Here is a 273-nt window from a genome sequence, read left to right as displayed (position 1 = left end):
CTTAATCGGCATCGTTGCCACGACAAGGACTGACGTCGTCCTTCTCCGGCTTGAGCTCGACCATTCTTTGGAGAAACACGGGTTCCTGAACGTGAAGAGTCGTGAGAACGAGGCAGTAAATGACCCCTCATCGCTGTCGGTGGTGTCTGAAGAGTGGCCGGAGGTGATGAGGTTCGAAAGGGACGCGATGATCTGGATCAACGGGAGGATGGTTGTCTGGGAGATCGACTGCGAGCAACGGATCACGCGAGTCGAGCGTGTGCAAACGCGCGT

This window comes from Asparagus officinalis, chromosome 3 (genome assembly GCF_001876935.1).
Source record: "Asparagus officinalis chromosome 3, Aspof.V1, whole genome shotgun sequence".
Classification (NCBI taxonomy): domain Eukaryota; kingdom Viridiplantae; phylum Streptophyta; class Magnoliopsida; order Asparagales; family Asparagaceae; genus Asparagus; species Asparagus officinalis.
This window is presented reverse-complemented; position numbering follows the sequence as displayed.